Source organism: Cervus canadensis, chromosome X (genome assembly GCF_019320065.1).
Source record: "Cervus canadensis isolate Bull #8, Minnesota chromosome X, ASM1932006v1, whole genome shotgun sequence".
NCBI lineage: Eukaryota > Metazoa > Chordata > Mammalia > Artiodactyla > Cervidae > Cervus > Cervus canadensis.
The window spans coordinates 53,371,841-53,391,522 of record NC_057419.1 but is presented as its reverse complement, the minus strand read 5'-3'; the positions used below and the strand labels follow the sequence as shown (position 1 = coordinate 53,391,522).

Genomic DNA, 19,682 nt, shown 5'->3' with positions numbered 1-19,682 from the left:
CACCCTCAAAAGGGGCAGTGATGCAGGGGAGGTTGTGACTCTCATCCACAGCCTGGGTCAAATACGACTGTGTTATATATAACCTCTTTCACTCTTACAATGAACCTCATCTTCTAGCTTTCCTCCTGCTTCTTGGCCACCCCACTCACTGTGTCCCCCCCTCCCCTTAGGTCCACTCCCTGTGTATCTCCCTTGCACTTCTTTTCTGTTTATGTGTCTGTCTGGTCCACCAGTGTGATATTCCCATCATCCACCTCACATCACTGGTCTTGTTATTGCAAGCATTGCAGATAGGTCCTGAAACATGCTAGTAATCAATGTGTGTGTACTAAATGAAGGGATATTTTTAATGACTGACAGGAAAAGCATCTCCTCCATGTAGGAGTCAGTATATAGGTGTCATATTTGTAGCACCATACATAAAGCCTTGTGTCTTGTTCCAGACACTGTAGGGGTGTGGCTCTGTCTTGGTGGCCTGGTGACCTTGCATGTTCCCACTTAGGCTACATAGGCAAGGCTAAACTGCAGGCTGACTTGAATCCTGGCAGAGAATCTACTGATTGCTCTTGTAGCAAGGAGAGATAAGCAGCCTGATGAAGAACTACTATGAGGCCATTTCTCACCTGCCTCCTTTTCCAGCTGGAGGTGACACAAAGTTGCTACTCACCCACCTCAGGTTTCGGCTGAACATAGGGTGCTCTCCCTAGCCCCAGCTGAGAGTACACCTGTGGACTACAGAGCTGCTCAGTCCATAGGGCACAGCTGTGGGCTCCTTCCCGGCAGAGACCCACCACCTGCAGTGCCTGTTACTGAGGCCTTCCAATTCAGTGTCAAACCTTGGGACTAGGGACAAGGCAACTGACACCAGGGGCATATTGCTTCTGCACTGTCTGTCAGTTAGAATCTGAATCCATTCGGGTTCATTGTCTCCTTACTGGCCAAGCCCGTAGAAGGTGACAAACTAACAACTCATTGGTACACTGTGTGGTCCTGTAGCCCCTGCAGTGTTACTTAGGGACTGGCTGCCTGACTACGTGACAGAGTCTGGTGTTGAGTTGTGTGATGTTGCATGACCAGAATATCAGCTTATTTTCTTTCTCATCACACACAGCAAGGATCATAGTTTTCACTACATACTATGACTTAGGGTAGCCTTGTCAGTCCTCATTTACAAACCAACCTTAGAATGGATACTATGTCTGATACCAGCTGCACCGCTATTGAGTCAATATATTTATTTAGACAAAATATGTTTCTGAAGTGCGATTCATTTTAAAAGTTAGTCTTATAGTCTACTTAAAATTCAGTATCTGTATCACTTGAGAGAATTGTAGTTGTAAAGGTAAATGAAACTAACAATTTTGAAAGTTTAAATGAAAACTGGAGTAGAATAAGCCAAATCCATTTGCAAAGGAATGCTTATTTCACATGTTATCTTGTTTATTCTTCATAACGAATATTTAGTGTAAACTTGTAATTTCCATTTTGAAATAGGGAAGCGGATCCAAAGGATGTAAATACCTTTCTCACCTTCACACACACTGTGTCAGAGCCAGTATCCAGACTCTTAATTATGTCACGTGCTGTGCCGAGTCGCTCAGTCGTGTCCGACTCTTTGCGACCCATGGACTGTAGCCCGTCAGGCACCTCTATCCATGGGGATTCTTCAGGCAAGAATACTGGAGTGGGTTGCTATGCCCTCCTCCAGGGGATCTTTCCAACCCAGGGATCGAACCCAGGTCTCCAACCCTGCAGGTGGATTCTTTATCTTTACCATTGTTACCTCCCATTTTCAGTCCTTTTGGACCTGGATTTTCACACCTCTGTAAGGGCACAACAGCTGCTATTTATATTCCCCGCTTAGTCCCTAAGCAGAGTGCATTCTGAATAGGTCGTTTGTTGCATAAATATATTTTTTGGTGCATGAGGATACAGATGCGGGCTCAGAGACGTAAGCATTTTGTTATTATGTAATAATAAGGATATAAGGGAGAAATCAGACAGCTGGAAGACTTCCCTGTACCTCTAACGGTAAAGAATCTGCCTGTGATGCAGGAGACCAGGCTTAGATCCCTGGGTTGGGAAGATCCTCTAGAGAAGGGAATGGCAATCCACTCCAGTATTCTTGCCTGGAGAATTCCATGGACAGAGAAGCCTGGCGGGCTACAGTTTGTGGGGTTGCAAAGAGTCAGACACAACTGTGTGACTAACACACACAGACACAGCACAGCTGGAGGGCGTCTGAGATCTGGTGACTATCAAGCCAATGGAGGATGTCATGGAAAAGAAAAGACGTTTGTGGTTGCTCTCTCCCTGTACCCAAAAAAACTTGGAAGGCAAGTCAGAAGTGTGTGAAAGAGACGCTGTGGCATTTGCCATGGAATTTGACAGCAGTTTTTATTCTCTGTCTCCCTAGAACCTTTATCAATGGCTTTGGCATTTCATTTCTCTATAGGACAATACAAGTATATTAAGTATTAAAAAATGTTTCTCTGTCAATGATTTCATCAGGGACCATATGAGATCTGGGTGGCACATTTTGTAAACCCATATATTCAAGAGAAGACCGAAGGCTTTTATGAATTTTTTATGTGTGGTATATATATATGTATGGGTATGTATTAACATGTAGATTTCACCTAAGAATATGTTATGACCAAATTTTGTTAACCCTAGAAGTGCAAGGGTGGTTTACATGTATAAGGTTACCAATGCAATTCGCCACAGTAATAGAAAAATGGAAGGAAAACAATTCTGGGATCATCACAATTGATGCATTGTAAGTGTTTGATGAACATTAATCTATATTTAAGACAGCAAGCTAGGAATAGAATGGAACTTACTCTGATAAAGTGTATCTACAAAAAAGCAATGTAAACAGGTTGAAATGGAGAAGATTTTTCAATTCCTATCAGGAAAAATGCCGATTATCACCTGTTTTAGTCAAGACTATTCTGGCTAGATTTGTTCAATGCTGCAAAATGAGGAAAGGTTTAAGGTTTAAGCCAGTAGAAATTGTTGATATCAAATATAATAGTATATTTTGAAAAGCAAAAACAATCTAGATCTAAATTTGTGGAATTAATATGCATAGTTAGAGGAATTGGTGGACAGAAAGTCTATATACAAACATTCTATCTCTACATACATCCTCAACTAGACAATAAAAATCACAAACCATGAAGTTTCAATAACATTAAATATCCAGGGAAAAGTTAACAAAAAATGTGCAAGTAGAAAATGAAACTTTATTGACAGAACTTTAACAGTCAAATAAACAGCATAAGAACAGCATAGATGGTTTCAGTTTATCTTCTTTCAAGCAAATGGTTCCCCTTCACCTGTAATATAAACATTAAACTTACTTAGCAGAACTTTATTTCGATGAGAGGAGAGGTATACAAAGTTCACTGCAGTTGTAGTTCTATAAATTGGACTAAAGCAAGAACACTAAGGGCAACCCTTTGGCTTACCTTCAGTTCATCCTCTCTAGAAATTGTATAGACTTTTCAGGCACATTATGAGTATTTTTAAAAACACACTACTCTTCCTAGTTATACAAGAAAACAAGGACACTGAGTTCAGAACAAATGAAATCAATGGAACCTATCAGAATGTAGTTTTCAGTAGAAGGCAAAACTGTGTACACATTCAGTAAAATATCTAACAACAAACAACACCCTAAGGAAAACAAAATACACAAAAAATGAAACAAAAACGTCCCCCAAAAGTATCATTTACATGTATTGATTTGAAATAATATTCTGAATATAGGATAGCTAAATAGTTGTTACCTCTGTTACTGCTTAAGTGAAGCAAATAAAAAGGCCAGTATTACATTTGTTTCTTCTCTACTGTGGAAAAGTATAGAAATTTTCATTTGTTTTAGTTAATCCCTGATATGGTTGTTTTAAGTTGGTTCAACATTTGCCCCCCCCTTTCCTTGTGGCCCTCGTATAATTCTAAATGTTTCTTTTTACCCTGGAAAGCATTCCAGTTGGTATAATAGATTAGATGGTGACACTAATTTTAAGTCATTACTATCACTGGCGACATGGTGACATCAACATGTGAAGCAGAAATAGGACTGTTTCGCACAGCCACACCAAAAAAGGAAAGAAAAAAAGGAGAGAAGAGAAGAAAAGGGAGAGCAAGAGGGAGTATGCGTGAGACAGGAAAGCAAGTAGGAAGACAGAAAGAAAGTCTGGAAAAGAAGATATTTTTCCTTGTTTCTAAAGGATAATGGTTTGTGAGAGACAACTCTGACCGATTTCAAAAGTTCATTCACGGGATCTGTGATGTTTAGTTATTTAGTTACTGTGGGGTATGCAAAATGATATTTGTTTTTCTATCTTATTAGCCATTTCATCAATATTCTGAAAATATCTGAGTTCCAGATTATACTCTTTTAATTCTGTAATATACTAACTGTTAAGTGTCTTGTTCACATTTCTTGTTATGTGTGCTTGGGCTTTGTCCATTTTCTTCACAGTTATGTAAACTGAGAGGAATGGACTGGGAATTTGGGGTTGGCAGATACAAACTATTACACTCAGAATGGATAAACAACAAGATCCTACTATACCGCACAGGGAACTATGTCCAATCTCCTGTGATAAATCACAATGGAAAAGAATATTTAAAATATATATATATATATATGTGTGTGTTAAAAAATTACGTACATTGTCTTTATTTATTAGTTGAATTTATTTTCTTCTTCCTAACAATTGATACCTGTCTTTAATTAAGTATCTTTTTCTTTTTCCCTTCGGTTTCTTCTGTTGCTCTTTCTCTTACCTTTTATATTGGATGTAGGATTTTATATTTATGTACTTTGTAATTTATGTATTGGTCTTTTCAAGTACCACACATATTTAGGGTGAAGATTTTTCTATGAGAACATTTTAATCATGTTCTGTAGTACTTGGAGGTAGTCTGGAAGTGCTATTTTCGTCTAAATGTTCTAATGGAATGGAACAAAAATGTAAAGTGAAAATTTTTAGAAGCCTAATACACAGTAAATTCTTCCCTAACTATGAAGTTCTTCCTTTAAAATCGGAACCATGCAATTAATTGTCAGCAATTCGGAAAACACGTATGTGTAAGGTACTAAGTTGATTACGTGGGAAGAACTAGAGTTACAGACTTTGACCTTCAAAACTTTTTAAACTGTTACATCAAAGAGGAAAAATAACATATTTGATATGGTTAGAGATGATTATATCATGAGGCTCAGATTTTTATTAGTTCTTTAAGAGTGACAGTGGGATGTATGGCAAAAACCATCATCAAAAACCATCACAGTATTGCAAAATAATTATCCTCCAATTAAAATAAGCAAGTGAAGTGAAGTCGCTCAGTCGTGTCCGACTCTTTGCGACCCCGTGGATTGTAGCCTGCCAGGCTCCTCCTTCCATGGGATTCTCCAGGCAAGAATACTGGAGTGGGTTGCCATTTCCTTCTCCAAAATAAGCAACCCCCCCAAAAAAACAGACCAAACGTGAGGGCAGGTAGTGTGCTTAGCATGTGTATCTTACTCACACCTGCCTTGAATATCACTGACTACATTCACTCTCTCAACTTGATCAGCCAGACACAGGAAACTAGACTATCTTTTGCCATTTCATTGTTCAGTCATTTCATGCTTCACTGGGGAAAGGATTTAAAATGCAACTGCTTTTTAAGAGCTAGAGAATTCAGAATTTGAGAGAATTTAAAAAACATCAAGCAGAATGTTGGCTCATTTTCTCTTTTAAACAAAAGTTTATTTATTTATTTTAATTGGAGGCTAATTACTTTACAATATTGTCGTGGTTTTTGCCATATATCATCATGAATCAGACACAGGTGTACATGTGTTCCCCATCAGAAAATGAAATCTCAATTCCCCTGTTATAATTTGACTCAAGATGCTATTTTATGATAAATAAATCATGGAAAACAGTATTCTTGTATGCATTCCATCGAAGAGAACCAGAGAATGCAAAAATTAGCATTGAAAAATGAGCACTGTAGTGTATCTGTTCTGAATTCACAACTTACATGAGTAAAGTTGAGTTTAGAAGTTAAGGGATTTCACAGAATCACACACATTATGTTAAAGCTGGTACTAGAACCTACTTGAATGCCTGAGCATATTTCATATAAACTGATATTTATTACAAATGCATTCCATATTTGTTACAAGCAGAAATTATAAAAGAACCTGAAAATTATTAGCTGTTGGTTAAAGTACTTATACTCAAGAGAAGGAAACAGTTTCCTCTTTTCAATTCGATATGGCTTTGATCCTGTCTGTTTCTTTATTTGCAAGTCTGTAAGTCAGGCACTCAGGCATCTGGGGTCTGAACTACCTTTCAAAGAATATGTGAACTCTGTTATTAAAATAATAGTAATTTTCCCTCTATATTATTAAAGATATAATATTCTGGAAAAACAGAAACCACATAAATTACTTTCTGAATGGATGACATACCTGCTTCTGGCATTTCAACAGGCTCTGTATTTGATGCAATCTCCTCCTCGACATCGGGACCATCTCCGCCTTGACCCCCAGTCTTTGCCAAAGCCAATTCCTGGAGATCAGTTTCCAGGTCAGAATCTTTAAAAAAAAATGTATCAATTCAGCTGTAAAGCATACACTATAAACAAGGGAATGATAATATTGATCCCCTCAGTGTTATGAATTAAAGCCTTGGGCTAGTTTGGTAAAAATGTGATGAATAAAAACCTCAGGAGCATTATTCCAGGAATGTTTTGCTGGAGAAAAAGGAAAGCAGAATTTTCCAGATGTTATGACCATTTTCCTTTCCCAGGGCTGTCCTCAGACAACTCAGTTGCCCCCTTCTCTTTGTCTTGAAAACATGGGAACATTTGAGCGACCACACTAACCTGCAAACTATACTCTCCTCAGTTTTTTAGGAACTGTCTGAAGTCCTTTTCTAATGTTTCCTTTCCTCCTCTTACTGGTTATGTCTTAAGACATGATGCACACATACACTTTACCTCCAGGGGCATCCTTCTCCTTCTCTTCATCATGATTCACTGGATCCTCTCCATTGACTTCCTCCTTTCCAGGTGTGATATCCTGATTCTCAGCTGGTGCTTCCTCTTGTTGAGGTTGCTCAACACTGGGCTGCTGGTCCTAGTGGAGTGTGCATGCAAATAAAACTTTTTTTATTAATACATCTAACAGCATAAATATACATAACATACAGATATATCTAATCATAAGCAAACCTAACAACGTTTTCCCAACACAATTCTATGTACTTACTTTTAATAAAGTTATGCTTCCCAAAGAGAAGAGTTAGCTCCCATAAGAGTTACCCAGAAAGACTTCGGAAGCTATTTAAATCTATGCTAGGATGGAAGTATGCAATCTGTTGTTAATAAGCAGGAGGAGGGAGTCACTGGACACATTTCCAGGGAATTTCACGGTATACTCATCCAGGCAACACCAGACTGTAATATATCTGGATCAGTGTTCCTTCCTAAGACAAACTGTCACCCTTTATCAGCATGGAAGTCCTTTATCACTGCATCTGCATTACTTAACATCATTTTCTCAAATGTAAATTCCCTGGAAATGTGCCCAGGGACTCCCTAATAGAAACTATCAAATGCTAAGGTACTCACAACCACAGGTTCATCCAGCTGGGAGGAATCTTGATCTGTAGGTCCCAATGTTGATGCCACTTGCCCACTCATATTTCTCCCTGAAAGTAGAATATTGTGATTTAGATATTGTATTTAAGAGCACAGCTACATTTGATCACTTTTATGACCATATGTTGACTTACTATGTTTCAAAAGTGTGAAAATACGTTCAAAAGAAAACTCCGGTTAAGTATGAGTGTACATGCATTCCATTTACACCAAATACAGTTGTTTGCAAAGCCATCTGTATCTTCACTAAGCTGGCAGAGAAATCACCTTAACGTACACAGGAAGACAGAGAATTGTTGTGAGCAAGTTTGACTTCACAACAGAATTCTCCATCATGAAGATAGTTAGTGAAATACTGCTAGGAATTTAAAAATTCAGGACTATTGCTCTTGTCCCACTCCCATTCACCAGACCTATTTTCCCCAACTCCCTTGGAATTCAGTTGGAACACGAAAAAAGGCTCAGTCTTTACAGCCTGACTATGGCGATTTTCTCAGCGTCTGTGGCTGAGGTGAGTCTGCATACAGAGCATACCGGTCCACTTCCCTCTTGGCATCTTACCACAAAACCCGCGATAAGGTCACAACCCCACCGCAGTCCGCTTTCTAGGCCTTTCCTTAATCGCCCACCCTGCCCCCTGCCCAGGTCCCACTGCCGGCCCCAGATTCTGTGCTCTGTCGTCAGTTCCCGGGCCCCAATGAGCCAGATATCTCAAACAGCACCCCCAAGTCTCCCCCCACTGTCATCTGACCCCCTGCCCTCCTCTGCCCACCGCCCTTCCTCTCCAGCCACCAGGATAAGAACTACGGCGTCGCGACACCTGTGAGGAGAAAGATGGTGACCTCGAGGGCCTTCCTCCTCAAAGGCCCCAGATGGCACTGCCCGACTCGCCCGAAACTCGCTGGCTCCCCCTCACACGCACGCACATTTAAACTCCAGACAAGACAGATCTGTGAACCTACCTGGTGAGTCTCAAGTAGTGAGAAAGAACCGGGACTGAATAAACACACCCGTCTCACGCCCAACGGTTCTCACAGAATGCGCTCAGGAAGGCGTATGAGTACCAAGGCGCATGCGCAGCAAGGGGTGCGCGCGTGCGCGCGCACACACACTGCGCATGCTCCCTGACTTGGGCGTGTGCAGTGCAGGTTGAGGTTTTCCCGCCACTCAGGTGGAGTCCTGGAACCGCAGGGTTCTGGTGGATGAGAAAAGGGCTTCAAGACTATTTCTTTTCCTTCCAGGGCAATCTTTCTTATGCATCCACTAACTCTGGTGATAGGTAGTCCCAGGTTACCCTTAGTGGAGAATGTGTCCCGGGAAGACACTCATGACAGAAATAGATATTAAGGTTTTTAATACCTGTTTTTATACATGCTTTGATGAACCATTTCTTTCTCTGCTTCTGGGTTTTCCATCATGCTTGCAATGGCTTTACTCATTTCCATGGAATAAATACATAAATGCATACCTCTGTTTCCATTTTTTGCTTGGAGCACTGCACATTTAAATCTCTGAACTGGTAACTGATTTCTCTGAATATACCTCTGGTTCCTATACAGTATTGTTCTTTTAGCATCAGACTTTACTTTCACCACCAGACACATCCACAACTGGGTGTTGTTTCCACTTTGGCTTAGCCTTTTCATTCCTTCTGTAGCTAGTTCTTCACTCTTCTCCAGTAGCACATTCTTCTTCTTATTCTATATAGTGGGAATTTTCATACTTACTAGGAGTTTTAATTTTACCCAAGAGAAAGGAAAACATGCTCACACAAGGACCTTTACTCAAATATTCTACTCATGTACTCCTAATAGCCAAACCTAGAAACAGCCCAGCTATTCAACAACTGGTATACAGATGAAAGAAAAACAAAAGCATACACTCGTACAAAAGAATACTACACAGTCACTTAAAAAGGAACTACTAATGCATGCAACAGCAAGGATGCATCTCAGCTGTGCCAATGAGAGATGTCAGACACAGAAAGCTATGTATTATATGATTTCATGTCAATGGATTCCTGGAAAAGGCACAAGTATAGGCACAGAAATATATCTGTGGTTGCCGGTGTATAGGAGTGGAGGAAGGAGTCTGATGGCAAATAGCCCAAGGGAGCATTTTCGAATCAGTGGAACATTTTCTATATTTTTACTGTGGTAGCATTTACACGATGGTATGCATATGTCAAAACTCGACAAACTGTAATGCATTAAACCATTGACTTCTATCATATATAAATTATATCTCAACACTTCTCACTTTTTTAAAGGAAAAGGAGATTTTACATATTTAAATATTGGTTATCATATCCATCTAGATCATGAGCTCATAAACATAAAAATCTTATTTGGAATTTTTCCCAGACCTGGCCAACTTCCAGGATTCCCCATTCCACCTTTGTATTCTTGTGACAGGACACAGAAACTTGATTTTAACCATGTTTACAATTCCCTCTCCTTCAGCTCAAGTCCATATTCTTGCTGAGTTCTGCCCAATATACTTTGAAAATATCTAATACGTCTATGTTTTCCCATGTGCACCACATCTGCTGTGGTCCGAAGCCTCCCTCATTTAATTGTCAACCCCCTTCTAATGGTCTCTCACATCCACTCAGGGTGTCTGTCTCCCACCCCCCGCCCTCTCCCTCCCTCTCTTACAGTTGCAAAACTGTTTATGACTTTCTAGATAAAGGCTACTGTCCTACACAAGAACTTGAAGGTATGGTCTAGCCCTTGCCCAGCTTGCTAACAACATGCAAATTAGAGAATCCTCTTCTTGTCTCTCTTATTGGGCTTCATTCACACCCTCCAATTTCTCAAGCTTAGATTGCCCCATATTTCGGAAGCCTCCTGGTTAGTAAACTCCTTCAAGCTAGGCTTCAACAGTATATGGAATGAGAACTTCCGGATATACAAGTTGGGTTTGAAGAGGCAGAGAAACAAGAGATCAAATTGCAACATTCCTCAGATCATGGAGAAAGCAAGGGAATTCCAGAAACACATCTACTTCTGCTTCATTCACTAGACTACCTCAAGGCCTCTGACTTTGTCGATCACAACAAACTGTAAAATTCTTAGAGATGAGAGTACCAGATTAGCTGACCTGTCTCCTGAGGAACCTGTATGAGGGCTAAGAAGCTACAGTTAGAATAAGACATGGAACAATGGACTGGTTCAAAATTGGGAAAGGAGTAAGACAAGGCTGTATATTGTCACTGCTTATTCAACTTACATGCAGAGCACATCATGGGAAATCCTGGGCTGGATGTCTCGCAAGCTGGAATCAAGATTGCTGGCAGAAATATCAACAAGCTCAGATGTGCATATCATACCACTCTAATGGTAGAAACTAAAGAGGAACTAAAGAACCTCTTGATGCAGGTGAAAGAGGAGGTGAAAAGGCTGACTTAAAACTCAGCATTCAAAAACATAAGATTATGCCATCCAGTCTTATCATTTCATGGAAAACAGAAGGGAGGAAGTGGATGCAGTGACAGATTTAATTTTGGGGGCTCCAAAATCACTGTGGATGGTGATTGCTGCCATGAAATTAAGACATTTGATCCTTGGAAGTACAGCTATGACAAAGGTAGCATGCATGCATGCTCATTGCCTTAGTCAGGTCTGACTATGACCCCATGGACTGTGGCCTGCCAGGTGCCTCTGTCCATGGGATTCTCCAGGTAAGAGTACTTTAGTGGGTTGCCATGCCCTCTGCCCATGGGGCATGGTAGGGGATCTTCCCAATCCAGGGGTGAAACCCATGTCTCCTGCATCCCGTGCATTGCAGGGGGATTCTTTTTCTTTTGCCACTTGATTTATTTTTTCATTGAAGGATAATTGCTTTACAGAATTTTGTTGTTTTCTGTCAAACATCAACAAGAATCAGTCGTAGGTCCACCCATGCAGGAGAATTCTTTACCACTGAGCTACCAGGGAAGCCTATGTCAAACCTAGACAGCATAGTATAAAGCAGAGACATCACTTTGTTGACAAACTATGGCTTTTTCAGTAGTTGTGTACAGATGTGTGAGTTTGATCATTAAGAAGGCTGAGCGACAAAGAATTGACGCTTTTGGTTTCTGGTGCTGGAGAAGACACTTGAGAATCCCTCGGACAGCCAGGATATCAAAACAGCCAATCCTAAAGGAAACCAACTGTGAATATTCACTGGAAGGACCAATGCTGAAGCTGAAATTCCAATACTTTGGCCACCTGATGGGAAGAGCCAACTCACAGGAAAAGACCCTGATGCTGGTCGTAAAGCAGGTTATGCCATGGTGACTGCTGAACAGGGTTTAGAAGCAAAATCTCTCCCCCAGGGAACCAGTGGTCAGTTAGCAGAGCTTGTGGCTCTGACCCGAGCTCTAGAGTTAAGCAAAGGGCAGCGGGTAAATATCTACACTGAATCTAAGTATGCTTATTTGACTTTACATGCTCATGCTGCAATATGGAAAGAAGGACAGTTTAAAACAGCAACAGGAGAACCTATTAAGCATTTCAGAGAGATCGAGAGATTTTTAACTGCTATATATTGTCCTAAAGAAGTAGCTGTTATGCATTTCAAAGGGCACAGCAGGGATGGGAGTAAAGTAGCAGAAGGTAATCAGTTAGCTGACTGTCAAGCCAGAAAAGTGGCACTTTATGAAACCCCTTCACTGCAGACGTCTGCCTTTGATCTGGACAGGTCCTGTGGAACAGGAAAAACCACAATATACTGAGGAAGAATTAGAAATATATGAGAAAAGAGGAGCAAAGATTACTGATAACGGATGGTTACAGTCTGAGGATGGACGATTAATAATTCCTGAAAATGCTCAGTGGAAAATTCTTAAGGGTTTACACCAGAGTTTTCATTTAGTTGTAGACAGTACTTACCAAATGGCTTCTCATTTGTTTGAAGGTAAAAATGTAATGAAAACTTTAAAGAACATTATCAAAAGGTGTGAGGTTTTCCAGAAACATAACCCAAAGACTAAAAAGCTAGCAAAATCTGGATTACAATGAAGTGCAAAGTATTCTGGAGAGAACTGGGAAATTGATTTTACTCATGTGCCAAAAGCTAATGGATATTCTTGCTTACAAGCTTGGGTGGATACTTTTACTGGATGGACTGAGGATTTCCCCTGTCGTAGTGAACAAGCTAAGGAGATTATAAAGATTTTAATCCATGAAATTTTCCCCAGGTTTGGGCTGCCACGGAGCCTTCAGAGTGACAATGGCTCCGCCTTTAAAGCTGCTGTAACTCAGGGGGTGTCTAAAGCTCTAGGAATAGAATATCACTTACACTGTTCCTGGAGACCCCAATCCTCGGGAAAGGTTGAAAAAGCTAATGATGTTATCAAAAGACATCTTAAGTTATCAAAGTAACTCAAGAGATGCAGGACAATTGGATTAAAGTCCTACCCAAAGCTTTAATGAGGGCTCGAACTGTCCCAAAAAAGGAGGGACTGTCTCCCTCTGAATGTATATATGGAAAGCCTTTCTTAGACACAGACATCATTATAGACCCTGAAGCCTTGGAATTGACTAGTTATGTAACTCAGCTCTCAGCTTTTCAACCGGCATTAACAGAACTCTGGGAGACGACTCCTGACCCAGCCTCTGAGTCAAGCAAGCCTCTCTTTGAGCCAGGAACCGAGGTCCTCATAACAACACTGGTCTCTGGGGGCCCATCCCTCGAACCCCTCTGGGAAGGCCCTTACCAGGTTATTCTTTCTTCTCCCACAGCTGTCAAAGTGCCAGGAATTCATTTGTTGGTGCATCACACTGGAGTTAAGAGGTGGCATCCTGACCAGAACTAAATGACATCATTTTACGTCTTTACTTTCTATGCTCTGACTTTGTACTTTTCAGATGGGCCTGATAATCTATGTGAGTGTACTTCTGCTGACTCCAAAGATCCTGAGTCTGCCGTTTGATCCTCAAGACAATGCCTTCCTGTCCTGGGCTCCCTCCTATGCTGCATCCCACAATCGGTCTAACTGCTGGATCAGTGGAGCACTCCCCTCTTCATCAGTGGAAGGCTGCCCATGGGGGACATCTCCACTTCAAGGAAAAGACTTTCTCCAAGTCTGCAAATACATTCGACAACAATCATATGTGATGCCTCGTCTTCATCTGATGACATCTAACAACCCTAAGATGGACTGGTGCAACACTTTGTACTTTAACTATGGACATAACGTGACTTTTCATTTTGATTATACATTGTCTTGGTTTAATGACTATTTCGCTACACATAAGGTAAATGGGTCTAGATCTAGTGGCTTTTTACCTGACGTTTATCAAATACGGATGATACAAGGTTATGTGGCGAACTCCTGAAAAAGGACGTCTAATATCTACTGTCCCTATATGCTGGGAACAAATAGAGCCATCCCCAGAAGTTAGCCAACAACTTAATTATAATGATTGGAAACAATTGGGATTTTTGCCTCAGGAAATATGCAAGTTAATCATTCCCATATTTTCCAACCCCAGTTCAGGTCCTCCCTTTGCCTGGCCAGGCACTAATTGGGGCTGGATATCTCAGTCACGCTGGCTTGCTCCAAATGGGCCTATTGGATATGTGGCTCTTACCTATGGGCATGGCTTCCCCCTGGCTGGATAGGGAGATGCACCCTAGGTCTAGCTTTTACTCATGGCTTCATATTTTCAGAGCTTCCAGAAAAGCCTGCTAATTTGCCCCACCTTAAAACTCGGTGGGCAAGGTCTGTATTTCACTGGTGTGATTATTTGGCTGCAGTGTTTGTTCCCTCTCTGGGAACCACAGATGTTATGCTACGAGTGGATGCTTTGACTAATTTTACTCAACGGGCATTACAAGATTCTCAAAAAGCTATTTCAGCTCTTAATGCCAAACAAGCACAAATTCGAAAGGTGGTTTTACAAAACAGATTGGCCTTAGATATTCTGACAGCTGCACGAGGAGGAACTTGTGCCATTATTCATACCCAGTGCTGTACATATACACCTGATATGAGCACTAACGTTACTCATTTTACTAAACACAGGAATAAGATGATTCAGGCTATGGATACTCCTGCAGCCTCAATTGCCTCACTTTGGGAGATGTTAACTAGTTCCCTATGGTGGAGAACTATCTGAATTACAATAATTCTGTTTGTTCTGTTTTTGCTGTTTGCTCCCTGCAACTGTAACTTGTGTAGCTGGATTTGATTCTAGTTGCGTGAAGACTTTTAAGTTACAAATGGTTGCTCAAACTCTTGTGACTCCTGCAGCTTCCTCTAACTACTACTTGGAGCTCCTGGATCAGAGACCCTCAGTATGAGGGTTAGGAGAATATGTTGCCTCATCAATTTAGGGACAATGCCCCTTATCATACTGCTTCCATAATTGGAAGCAGTTATGGAATGAGACTGATGCCCCTTTCCCGAGGCAACATAATTCTCCTAAAAGAAAAGGGGGGAATGAGAGGATAACAGGCAGGAAGGCGAGGGGTCTCCAAATGGAGGAAATAGGCTGCAAGTGTCAGACATTTTTTTTTCTCTCTCTCTTAAGAGGCAGGCAGAGAAGGCAATGGCACCCCACTCCAGTACTCTTGCCTGGAAAATCCCATGGACGGAGGAACCTGGTGGGCTGCAGTCCATGGGCTCGCTAAGAGTCGAACATGACTGAGCGACTTCACTTTCACTTTTCACTTTTCACTTTCATGCACTGGAGAAGGAAATGGCAACCCACTCCAGTGTTCTTGCCTGGAGAATCCCAGGGATGGGGGAGCCTGGTGGGCTGCTGTCTATGGGGTCGCACAGAGTCGGACACGACTGAAGTGACTTAGCAGCCGCAGCAGCAGTAAGAGGCAGGAGGAAACAAACTAGTGCTATATATTTTCCCCTTCTTTATACAAATATAAAAAGAGGTTTCTCTTAAAATTTTGTGTTGCCATAATGACCCCTGGTTCCACCTGAACCTAACTTTTCTCAAACCTTGAGGTAACCAATGCATTTTTCTTATGGAAATGCTTGTCTTAAGCTATGTTAATGTTCTATGCACTTACCCTAAACTCTGTCTTCAAGGGGGTTCTGCCTAAAGGCTCAGAACCCACTTGACAAACCAGTATGTTATACTCATACCTTGTTCTCCTAGTCTATGTTAATGAAACTATATATTTGTATGGAAATCTGCCTTTATTCAAGATTCATGTCAATCATTTTATGGTCCATGATGACTCACCTGGTGCCAATGTTATTTCAAAATGCATGTTGTGGGTGAGGAGTCTGAGTTTTGAGATATTTCCTTTCCTTAATTAACAAACTTCTAGTAGCTATATAACATCCAGCTAAAGACTAGCAGGGAGGCACTCTTTCTGCCCCCCTCTGATGTCTATGTCAGAAGCTTTCTCTATCTCTTGTATACTTTAATAAAACTTTATAACAGAAAGGTTCTGAGCGATCAAGCCTCATCTCTGGCCCTGGATTGAATTCCTCTCCTCCAGAGCCCAAGAATCTCGGTGTCTTTTGTGGTTCAGCAACAACCTTTCACTGGAAAAGATTGAAGGCAAATGGAGAATGGGGCAGTAGAGAGGATGAGATGGTTAGATAGCATCACCGACTCAACAGACATGAATTTGAGCAAACCATGGAAGATAGTGGAGGACAGAGGAGCCTGGACAGTCCATGGGGTCTCGCAAAAAGAGTCGGACACAACTGAGCGATTGAAAAAGAAGAACCACCACCACCTTACCTTTGAGTTTCACTAAGGTGCCACAGCCCCAGTCTCAGCGGGACTAAGATTTCTGTGTCTGTCAGTGCTAAGGGCCGAGACTTATGTCTTCACACACTCAGCACCCCCAGCTTAGGGTTGATGGTGGATCCTTAGAACGCTCATCACTCCCTCCCAGAGCTCAGAGCATGGACCCTTCTCACAACAGTAATGGAGCACCCTGCCCTGCTACAGAAATGGGAGTTTTAGCTGTTTACCCTCTCTTAATATGCTTTCTCCCTTTGCATTCAATTCACTTCCACATTTCTTCCTTGAGTCACCAAATAGAACTCTTCTTGTCCTCAACTGGTAACTGTAACAAGCTGTACCTGCAGCTCTGTCAGGGAAGGTGCATGTATCCCCTGTGCTGTGTATTTTCTTTCTCCTTTCCCATTGGAATCTGTTGACATCACAAAAAGGGCTCCAGATCACCCACAAAAGGGGCGGTGCTGCAGGGAAGGCTGTGACTCTCATCCACAGCCTGAGTCAAAGCAGGACTTTGTTATAAGTGTACAAGCTGCCCCACTGCATCATGGGAGCCAAAAGAGCAATAGTCTGAAAGTCCTAACACAGACACTTATGTGGATAGAACACCAGTGTCTTCCTAGGGACCTGTGAGTTGTTGGTTGGTTTGGGCCTATAGAGTCAATGACCTTTTTCACATTTGCAGGCTTAGCTAGCCTTCCATCAGGATCTCTCTCCTCCCCTACAGCCCCCCACTTACGGTACCAAAGATATTACTTCTGATGTCAGTGTGCCGATTGGGTTTTCACCTGGCAGGGATACCAACACAACTTTTTATGCTGAAACCTCAAGATACCTGAAGAGAACAAGTTTTCAGAAAGTCCATCTTTCAATTATAATAGAAAAACTGCCTATGTAACAATGAAGATACAGCAAATTAAAATACTAATAAAATGTTTTTTTGCAAATTATTTAGAATGTCACACTTAAGAGAAAAAAATTTAGTACGTGGTCTATTGTCTTTCAGGTTTTGTTCTCTGCATTTAAGAAAATTATGAGATGGGGGAGGTAAGGTCTTCATGATCATGTATTTCTTGTTCTGTTTATCATTATATTATTACTATGATTAGGCTACTTTCCAGAATGATGAGGGTGCTCCACTAATATCTGTCATGGAAAATACATGTTTAGAGCTTGATATGGACTAGGAACTGTTTTCTGTGATGTATGCATATTGACATGACACCCCATGGTCTTTCATGCACTTAGGAGAAGCTGTGTTCAATCCATCTACAGATCCATCATAATGTTTCATGCGGATGGACATGCTGATCTGCCTTCTGATCCACAGTAGACTAGACACTGCACTGTATTCCAGATTGGGAGTCAGATACCACACCTGTATGTTTCTCTCTGGCCTGGGCACCCATCTGACTCAGCTCTTGCCAGCTAGGTGACTTTGTGCAAATGCATCCACCCATTAATGTCTACGTGTCTCTGCTCCTCAACTGCCAAAAGGGATGATAGCATGAAAAATGCTTACCTTACAGTGTTGCTATGAGTACTCAAAGACTTTTGAGTACATATAGAGTACATATGTACATTGTGTACATATGGAGAGCTAAACACGATCCAGAAGGGTGAACTTTTCTTCTTGTCTCTCTTCACTTCCGTTTCTGCTTGTACTCATATCTCCCTGTGCCTGCCCCCATGCTTTTACCTCCCCAATCCCAGCTGATCTGTGTCATCTCTGATCTGTGCCCCTGTCTTCAGACTCTCCATCCCAAAACACAGCTGAACAACTCCTCATGACTTACCTCAGAAAATATCCATATCATCACCCTTGGATTAAACAATCATGAGTATTAGTGGAAGAAATAAGAAACACAAGAATACTGAAAATGTGAAAACTACACAAGAAAGAAGGCATTGCTGATGAACGTTTGACTATTAACATTTTCATATCTTCAACAGATTCAGATCTTCAGAATTTGATTGAAAATTAGACTTGATAAAAATAATGGCAAAAAAAGGCCATGTGATGAGGTTTCTTGGCCTTTTAATTTCCCTGGACAATGTTTTTAAAAATTTGTATACTCATCTTCTATAACTGTTCAGTGACCACTTGCTTTCCGGTTATGGTGCAAATCCTATGAAGAGGTCATTAACTTCTAACTTCATAGAGAAAATTCACTAAACTTTTTCATACGAGCACATGATGAAACCTAAATATTTCATTTAAGCTTCACAATATCCCAATAAGAAGAGGGGGATATGCATTATGCTAAAAAAAATTCCTCCCTCATGCCTCATACACTCCTACCTTGAGGCCCTGAAAGGCCCAAAATGATAGTGCAAGGTCCATGCAGTGGGTCAAAGGTGGTCTTGACATTGTGTCTCTGGAACAATCTCCAGGGAAATGTAGAACAGCAATAATATTAACAACAGTAATGACAACAGCTACAATTGACTTGGAACGTACCATATGGCACATACTGTCCTGACAATTTCCCATGTCAGAGGTCTACACTGCCCCATGAAGTAGTTAAATTTACTCCAAGCTAGTGTTCCCATGTGGTGAAAAGAGGAATGAGGCACAGAGGTGCTACGTAACTTGTTCAGTGTCGCCCAGCAGTAAGGGAGCCACAGGTCTGGACACACTGTAGAAATCTCTGTGTGTTCTGTATTTACTCAGTCAAGGGTAGAATCCAACAGCTAGAGCAAAATATGTAGAATAACAGCTACCACATAAGACAAATTGATCTTACATCATAGAAATGCACACTAAATAGATATCCAATTTCTTCAGAAATCTTTCAAATGGAGGCTTGACAGGATGTTTTGTGGAAATGATGGTCTGAGAGCCTCCTCAGAACAACAGACAGCATGTCAGTGAGTCTCCTAGACTGGAGGTCTTGAGTTTGTGCATCAGAGAAGGCAGGAAACCCCTGTCACATGCTCGCAGAGACATGAGCCTGGCAGTAGGCAAAATAAGACCATGCCTCTGCTCCGGTAGTGCCTAGACAAGTTGTCCATGTCAATCAGAACTGAGGAATTCTTTTAAAAAGTGCAGATTCCATGATCTACACTCAGTGAATCTCACTCAGTGTGGCTACAACAGTGCCCTAGAATCTACGAGATTTCACTACATTTGGGAAACTCTCAGGGACTTTATTAAACCCCTTTGGAGTGAGACTGTCAGCAAAATAAAGGAAATAGAGATTGGAACAGATATTAGAAAAAATATATAGATAATCAACAGAACCCAAAGCTGGCTCTTTCAAAAGGTCAATACGAATTCATAAATTTCCATCCACAAGAGTA

General features: G+C 41.2%; 1 long non-coding RNA gene across 1 annotated transcript; it reads right to left on the bottom strand.

Moving 5' to 3' along the window:
• Positions 1–3,228: 3,228 nt before the first annotated feature.
• LOC122435007 lies at positions 3,229–9,344 on the bottom strand. The gene is made up of 6 exons (XR_006267528.1): positions 9,031–9,344; positions 8,634–8,866; positions 7,642–7,721; positions 7,009–7,147; positions 6,479–6,604; positions 3,229–3,341 (listed from the first exon to the last, which is right to left on the bottom strand). It is a non-coding gene; the product is annotated as an uncharacterized LOC122435007 (long non-coding RNA).
• Between the last annotated feature and the right edge of the window lie 10,338 nt (positions 9,345–19,682).